Raw genomic sequence first — 8,158 nt, forward strand, 5'->3', positions numbered from 1 at the left:
TTTCAGTCACCTCATATGCATGTGAGAGCTGGACAATGAATAAGGAAGACTGAAGAAGAGTTGATGCTTTTGAGCTGTGGTGTTGATGAAGGATGCTGAAAGTACCATGGACTGCTAAAAGAATTAACAGATCTGTCCTGGAGGAAGTGCAGCCAGATTGCTCCTTGAAGGCGAGAATGGCCAGACTTCATCTCACATACTTTGGTCATGTTGTCGGAAGGGACCATTCCCTGGAGAAGGATGTCACGCTTGGTAAGGTGGAGGGTCAACGGAAAAGGGGAAGGCCCTCAATGAGGTGGATTGACACGGTAGTGGCAGCAATAGGCTCAAGTGTAACAAGAATCATGAAGCTGGCTCGGGATCAGGTGGTGTTTCATTCTGCTGTGCATGGGGTCACTATGAGTCAGAGACAACTCGATGGCACCTAACAACAACAACAGTTGCCATTGAGTCACCTCCAACTCATGGCAACCTCGTGTATAAAGAATGAAACACTGTCTGTCTGTGCCACCTTCATGATTGTTGATATGTTTGAGTCCATTGTTGTGTCTATTGTGTCAATCCATCTCACTAAGGGTTTCTCTTATTTTTACTGATTCTCTCCTTTACCAAACATGATATCCTTTTCTAGCTATTGGTATTTCTGAATGATGTGTCCAAAGCAAGCAAGCAGGTGTGTAGCCATTCTTGCTTGTAAGGAGCTGCTAAAGGGGCAAGGAGCCCACATCTCCTGACTTCCTCTAACCCCACAAGAGAAAGACAGAGTCACTATCAGTAACCCAAGGCCTATTCCTGCAAGGCCAGACATGCTGCCCCCCTCCAGCCCTTTCACCAACCATTCCTCTCAAAGCACCCACCACCTCTCTCCTGGGTTCAATAATTCGCTGCAGGGGTTTATTAGGGAGTTTATTAGGGAAGAACCAGATTACAATTCAAGTTCAGGAAAAAACTCAGTCTCTCGCACCACCATCTCTCACCCAACAGTCTCTCACAGTCTCTCTCCCAGCAGTGCATGTCCCTTGGTGTCTCTCTCAGAAATGCGTGTCTCTTGCATCTCTTTCTTAGCAGTGTGTTTCTTCTCAGCAGTGTGTCCTTCTCACCCAGTAGTCAGAGAAAGAGTTCTGGCTCTAGGAGGCCTCATTTTGAGCCTGACAGAGTGGCCAAACTAGCCAATCATAACATCAAAATTCTAAGCACCTGAGAGCCCAGAACATTGCTTTGTGCCACTCTCAACACAAACACCCCAGGTGGATAACTTATACAATCAGGAGCTCTTCAGTTGCTCACAGAGAATTCCACCACGGAGTTTACAAAGACTTATGGCTAAAAAAAACCGTACCAATAATTCACTACACTGCAGGAGCATTCTTGTCTTATTTCTTCTAAGACTAATTCATACATTCTTTTGGCAGTTCATGGTATACTGCATATGCTTCACCAACACCATAGTTTAAATGCATCAATTCTTCTTCTGTCTTCCTTTTCTATTGTACAGCTTTTATATGCATATGAGGCAATCGAAAAGACCATGTCTTAGTTAAGGTGCACGTCGTTCATGAAAATGACATCTTTGCTTTTTAAGATTTTAAAGAGGCCTTTTGCAGCAGATTTGCCCCATGCAATACATTATTTGATTTTTTGACTGCTGCATCCATGAACATTGTTGTTGGTACAAGTAGAATGAAATCATTGATAACTTTTCAAGTTTTCATCTCAAACCCTTGTCTTCTCCCTGAAGTTTTAACTAAAAGGCTGAATTGTTTTCTCTCTGGGAATGGTATATATGGTACCATTTATACCAGTTCAACTGATAAATGGAAATAAGTAAGGAAAACAGAAAAAGTTTAAGTAGACCTGAATTGAGAAATATTTATAAAATACTGTATGCCAGGCTTTATGCTAAATGTTGTGGGCAATTATAAAGTAGAAGAAAGCATAGCCTTATTCTTAAGGAACTTCAAACATGAGAGGCAAAATTCATACACAAATAGCTAAAGGTTGTGCAATTCACCCATCATTTGCTTGAAAAAATGGATTTTCTTTACTCAAAGCCTAGAGCATGTCTTGTCATCACTTCTGTGCTTCTCTCACAGCATAGTCCTGAACCCACGGGGCTTGTCCCAGAAACAACGAGTAACTCAATTTGTCTGTAGCTGAGGAAACAACTTTTCCTTAAAATAAGGGAGGGGTAGAAGGTCTAAAGGTTTGTTGTAACCAGGAACAGTTGGCATACTACTGATTTGTCTAAATTTCTTGTTCTTCCTACTTGTGTTGTCTTCTCAAGGTTTGGTCAGTTGGAGGACTCAGGAGCTGGCCAGTACTAATGTTTATAGCTAACTCTCTTCTCTTTTGCTTTTTCTTTGCTGTTGTTGTGATGCGCTGTTGAGTTGATTCTGACTCATAGAGACCCTATAGGAAATGGTAGAATTGCTCTGTAGGGTTTCCTAGGCTAAAACCTTTATGGGAGAGTTAAAGTGAACTTTTCTTTTGTGGAGCAGCTGGTGATTTTGAACTACTGACCTTTCAGTTAGCAGCTGAATACTTAAAAATTGAGCCACTTAATAATTGTCTTGTTTTGTAAGTAGTCACAAAAAAACAGTATTTTCTCAGCTTGAGGAAAGCTCCGTTGCAGGAGGAAGCCTTTGCCACACATGTAATTTCATTGTCAATTTCTTAGACATGATTCCATTTGGAAATGCTTCAGTACCAGCCCATTTACGTTATCTTGGAGAAGCCGTTCCATTCTCCCTGTCCCATTCCATTGATTACGTCCTTATTCCTCTTTGATGTCAGAGCTATGCTGGATTTTATTTCCGTTCCTTGTCATCAATGCTTCAGCAAAGGATTTTAAGAAGGCCTTTTAGAACAAGATGTGTATAAACCTCAAGAAAGAGAGAACTTTTTCTAAGACACAAATGAAATGATTTTTAATCAATAAGACATTGAGAGTGAGTTGGAAGGCTTTTCTTCCCCTCTGCCTAAACTATATATTCTCTCTATATTCCTACACTCTACCTCCTTGGTCATAGATGAATTAAAATTGAAAAATAATCACCTATTAGACATCTTTTTTCAGCTGAAATGCTAACGCACAATTATTTCTTATATTTTCCTCCCAGAATCACAAAGATGAAAGCTAAAGTAAATAAAGGGGGAAAAGGATTTTTTAAAAAATCCCAAAAGCAGTTTTTTTAAAGGTTTGTAAAAGAGAAAAGGAAAAAAAAAAAAAAAAGAAAAGAAAAAAATTCTCACAAGTCTGATTAAGGGAGAAAGAAAGAAATAAATAAAGGTTAGGAATGAGAATGAGACATAACTCAGATATCAATGACACTAATATAATTATGAGAGACTTCCATTATAGCAACAAATTTGAAAACCTAAAGTAAATATATGCAGGGACTGGTTCAGTTTCCAGTGTGGACAAATATGCTCTTACCAGAACAGCATTTCTGAAGAAACCAAAAATATTAGGCAACATAAAAAACACAATTACTTGAAGATACTGGAAACCAGATTCTGGAGGCAGGTTCTGGACTCACAAGTAGAAGAAGAAAGCAGCTTGGGGTGATTTTCCTCTCATTTTTTCCTGAAGGCAGGTTTCCATTTATATCTATAAGGACAGCAAAACTCTGATAGAAAACTCTCAATATTTCTGTTTTGTAGAACTGAAGGACCCAGGAAAGCCACAACCTCAAAAAAGTAAGGGATATTCTTTTAAAGGAGAGAGAAAGGGAGCAAATTCTGTGTCACACCTCTGACTGCCCCCTGAACTGTGCATACACAAGCAGACTCTAAGAAACTCATCTAAGGCTAACAGAATAGAACTGATATTCGAGATGTCACCATAGAGACAGAGTTTACAGTTTGAATCCAACCCAACTGATTGTCCGCTAAAACAGAGAGTCAACTATCTTTGGGGAAATATAGCAGAAGGTAGAGTTTCCATGACATAACATTATAATGTGCAGAATACAAAGCAAAATTACTTGACATGTAAAGAAACAGGAAAATGTGACTTATTCTCCAAAAGAAAGAGAGACTCTAAGATGACCCAGGTGTTGGACTTAGCAAAGATTTAAAATAGCTATTATAATTTTAGGAGCTCTGGTAGCGTAGTGCCTAAGACACTTGACTGCTAACCAGAAGGCTGGCAGTTCAAACCTGACAGCCACTCCTCAGAAGGAAGATGGGGCAATCTACTTCTGTAGTGATACTGCCTCGGCAACCCAAGGAGGGGTCGCTAGGAGTCAGGTCGGACTCCTAACAACAACAACAACATTATAATTTTAGGTTTTCTGGTTTGAGCAAATTTCCCTGTTTCTATCACTGTTTGTGCTGGAAGACTAACTGAAATGATGATAGTTTGAATCCACCCAGGAGTACCGTGGAAGAAAGGCCTAGCTCTCTACTACTTCTGTAGGATTACCGCTATTTAAAACCCTATGGAGTGTAGTTCTGTCCTGACACACATGGGGTTACCCTGAGTCAGAATTAACTTGATGACAATGGGTTTGCTTTTTGATTTTTTATAGTTATGTTACGTGATGTAAATAAATACAAGGTGAAAGTCAGAAATCTAGAAAAGTAGAGTATCTGGTGGGAAAAAAGTTTTGCTAGATTATCAGTAGAATAGAAATGGCAGAGGAGTCAGTAAACTTAAAGATAAATTAATAGAAATTATCCACTCTAAAGAGGAAAAAGTATTGAGAAAAAATCGATATCAAAAGATTCAACATATGTGTAATTGGAGTCTTAGAAAATCAGTAGAGAGGGAATGGGATAGAAAAAAAATGAAGAAATAATGACTGAAGATTCCCCAAATTTGATGAAAATAAAAAATTTCCAGATTCAAGAACCTCAGTAGGCCCCAGGCAAGATAAATAGAAAGAAAACCATGCCTAGGTGTATCAAACTTCTGAAGACCAACAATAAAAAGAACACTTTAAAGATATCCAGAGAACATGACACATTACATGCAGAGAAACAATTTTTCAAATGATCACTCTCCCTTCATCAGAAACTACAGACATAAAAAGTCAATGAAGCAAACTCTTTAAGGTGCTGAAAGAAAAAATTTCCTGTCAAGCCTGAATTATATATCCAGTGAAAACAGCCTTTGTGAATGAAGGGGAAATAAAGTTGTTAAAGAAAACTAAGGGAAACTGCCACAAGTAGATCCATACCGTAAGAATAAACTAAAAGAAATTCACTAAGCCAAAGGGAAATGATACTGGAGGCAAACTTAAATCTTCAGGAACAAATGAAGAACATCAGAAATAGTAAATATCTGGATAAATATGAAAAATATTTTTCCTCCTAATTTATTTAAAAGACATGTGGTTGATTAAAGCAAAATTATGACATTTTAACGTTATCTTTGTGGAGATGGAATACCTACTCCAGCTATAGCATAAAAGACAGAGAGAGGGAAATGGGTCTGTATGGCTGCAGAATAAAATATTAACTCTAAGCAGACTATAGAATGTTAATAGTGTCTATTTTAATCCATAGAATAATCATTTAAAATATTATACTCATGCAAAAAGGCATGGCTACAAAGCCAGTAGATAAAACGGAATCCTAGAAAAATCTAAAGCATCCAAATTAACCCAAGACTAAATGAAAAACTTGTATAGAAACTTACTATGAGAATATTAAGAGAGTGATTAAAACTTTTCAGTAAAATGTTTCCAGGACTGACTGATTTCACAGCTTTATAAGCTCTAATGAATTTAGATGTATATGTGCATGTATATATGTGAGATAACTCCAACATTAAACTATTCCAATCTCCTGGGGTTGATTTTCAGTGGACCTGAGGTTTTTCATATCACCTCTTTTCTTTCTTGCTCTTTTGAAGATTCATGCCCTCACCTCACCTCACCTCACCTCACCTCTCCCTAACATTCCTACAACTAGCATTCAGAAATATAGAAATCACTAACCCGATATCTAAGTTTTGAAAGCTGGTTGATCTCAACTGTAACTAATGATCTTGTTGGCCAGGCAGGAATGGAAGAAAGAAGGAGTATGTTGTGGTTGTAAGATGCCGTCGAGTCAGCTCTGAATCATAGCAACTCTATGTACAACAGGACCAGAACAAAACACTGCCCAGTCATGTGCCATCCTCACAATCCTCACAATACCTGAGCCCATTGGTGCAGCTACTGTGTCAATCCATTTTGGTTAAGGGCCTTTCCCTCTTTTGTCGACCCTCCACCCTACCAAGCATGAATCCTTCTCCAGGGAATGGTCTCTTCTGACAACATGACCAAAGTAGGTGAGACGAAGTCTGGCCATTCTTGCTTCCAAGGAGCATCCTGTCTGCACTTCTTGTTAGTTCTTCTGGCAGTCCATGGTACTTTCAGCATTCTTCGCCAACACCACGACTCAAAAGCATCAATTCTTCTTCAGTCTTCCTTATTCATCATCCAGCTCTCACATGCAGATGAGGCAACTGAAAATACAATGGCTTGGGTTGGGCACACATTAATCTTCAAAGAGGAAGCAAAGTAGGAAAGAATTAACTTGCAGCAATCACTTACTATTCACCAGGTAATTTCACCTTGTATCCTTTACTGCCCTGTAAGGATTAAAGAGGCTTTAAAAAACAAAAGCCCAAACCCTTTTGTTAGGCTGTGCAGTTCAGACATGTTCAGTTTGAGATCTGAAGCTAGAACTCTGGTTCCAAAGCATGGTTTTCCCTTTCTTCCAAGTGGCCAGGGAATTTTTTTTTTTTTTTTAACTTAATTGAAATTTTTCTCTGTGTTCTCTTACTTTCAGAAACTTGAAGGAGCGAGTCTTCTGTCAGGCCTTGTGTGTTGTTGTTGTTGTTGTTAGGTGCCGTCGAGTTGTTTGCGACTCATAACGACCCCATGCACAGCAGAGCGAAACATGCCCGATCTTGCGCCAGCTCCATGATCCCTGCTATGAGTTAGGTCCGACTCGAGGGCACATAACAACAGGCCTTGTGTAGTGAGAAAGAACTGCCTTTTTCTGCTATAAATATCATTAGGATAACAAGCAGATGAATTTTCTAGGATGTTATTTACTCTTCTGTAATAACCTGGACTTTATTTCACCTCTTCATGCCTTTTAACGCTTTGCTCTTCGCATTATCTCTGACACTCGCAGAGGTGGAGTTTAGAATCACTGAAGGCTTAATTTTCAATCAACAATTTAATAAATTTTGTATTTTAACTATCTGTGTGTGAAGCAAAGTGGTAAATTTTGGGAATACCATGCTGTGTTCCTTGGCCTCCCAGAACTTACATTCTGTTGTTGTTGCTAAGTGCTGTCGAGTCAGACCAGACTCACAGTGACCCCTCCTTGGGTGTCTGAGGCAGTATCTCTACGGAAATAGATTGCCCCATCTTCCTTCTGGGGAGTGCCTGGTGAGTTTGAACCGCTGGCCTTCTGGTTAGCAGTCAAGTGCCTTAGACACTACCAGAGCTCTCTAGAACTTACATTCTAGTGGAGTTAAATAATTTAATGCAGGAGTTCTCAACCTCCACTTTGTTAGAAACACTTGGTTTTTTTTTTTTTTTTTTTTTTTTTTTAAATAAATGCCTAAGCATTTTTATTATTTTGGTGTGGGGTGGGGCACAGATATCAATACTCTTAAAAGCTCTCCAGGCAATTCAATAGTCAGCTGGTGTTGGTAGCTAGCAATTCAGTGTGTTGAACATTAAAGTTAATAAATGGCAATTGAATTTCTGACATTGTGACTTTTGCATAAAGGAGATACTTTGGACTGAAAGTCCTTCTCAGCATCCCCCAATATACATTATATACCAACTGAAATCTTAACCAATGGCTAAGGTCAACTGGGCCCCCAAATTTTCTGATTAAAACTCCCAGTGGCCTAGTGCCTAAGGCACTTGACTGCTAACCAAAAGGCTGGTGGTTCAAACCCACCAGCCACTCCTGGGAAGGAAGGTTGGGCAATCTACTTCTGTAGAGATACTGCCTCAGAAACCCAAGGAGGGGTCGCTGTGAGTCGGATCTGACTCTATGGCAGTGAGTTGTTTTTTGTTTTGTTTTTATCCTGAAAAACATATGGTAGCATTAGTTACCATTTACGAAGTGCTATTGGAGCTCTGGTAGCATAGTGGCTAAGACACTTGCCTGCTAACCAGACGGCTGGCGGTTCAAACCC

The sequence above is a fragment of the Orycteropus afer genome, unplaced genomic scaffold (assembly GCF_000298275.1).
Source record: "Orycteropus afer afer isolate SDZICR_OR568_19922 unplaced genomic scaffold, OryAfe1.0 scaffold00300, whole genome shotgun sequence".
Classification (NCBI taxonomy): domain Eukaryota; kingdom Metazoa; phylum Chordata; class Mammalia; order Tubulidentata; family Orycteropodidae; genus Orycteropus; species Orycteropus afer.